The sequence below is a fragment of the Myotis davidii genome, unplaced genomic scaffold, assembly GCF_000327345.1.
Source record: "Myotis davidii unplaced genomic scaffold, ASM32734v1 scaffold430, whole genome shotgun sequence".
Lineage (NCBI taxonomy): Eukaryota > Metazoa > Chordata > Mammalia > Chiroptera > Vespertilionidae > Myotis > Myotis davidii.
In genome coordinates this window covers 954,045-954,896 of record NW_006285247.1, presented here as the reverse complement: position 1 = coordinate 954,896, position 852 = coordinate 954,045, and positions in this window count along the sequence as shown.

Below are 852 nucleotides of genomic sequence, written 5' to 3'. Positions count from 1 at the left end.
CTCGGGAGCAGGGCCGGGGTCCCGGAGGCTGAGGCGCCGGCCCCGCCCCTCCCCGGCGGCCACCTGCGCGCGCTCTCCGGTTGCGGTGCGCAGGCCTCGCCAGGCGCCGGGCAAAGCGAAAGCAAGCCCAGGAAGCAGATCTGTGCGGGTGACGGCCGCGTCACCCCTGCCCTCGTTCCCGGGAAGAAGCGACCCCGCGGCGAGGAGTCCCCGAACCTGCGATCGCGCTCGCCTGGGTCCCCTCCGTCCCCAGCCCACCTGAGCCGCGTCCTGCGCCTGGAGCGGGTGTCTCCGCGGCCCCCGCCGCGCGGCAGGCTGGGCGAGGCGCTGCGGGCCCTTGTTTTTCTCCTGCCAATGGCTGGACAGCGCGGTGGCTGGCGGCTGAAGAGCGCCAGGTGGTGCGTTCCAGAAAGAGCGGTCCCCGAGACCTTGTTCGCAGTGCGGGGGCTCCCCGGGGAACGCGCGCGGAGCTCCTCATAACCGCCTGCGGGTGCCTTCCCAGAGATCCAATGAAGCGCAGAACGCCGCCCCCCTGGCCCTCTCCATCTTAACAAGCTGACCGCCTGGAGAGGGTTAGCATGTAGGGGTCCACATACCCTCTGAGGCTCCCACTACTGGGGGAAGGCCCTGGCTCCGCGACTCGGAATAGAAAGCCTCAGACATCCAGTGCTCAGTGTTGCATCGTGCCATCCAGTACCATAGTCATTAGCCACGCGTGGCTCTGGAAATTGAAATGGAATGAAAAGTCCAGTTTCCCAGTCACACTAGGCCACGTTTCACATGCTCAAGAGCCACTTGTACATGGCAGCTATGGGGTTGGACGGCACAGGGACGAACATTCATTCCACCTTT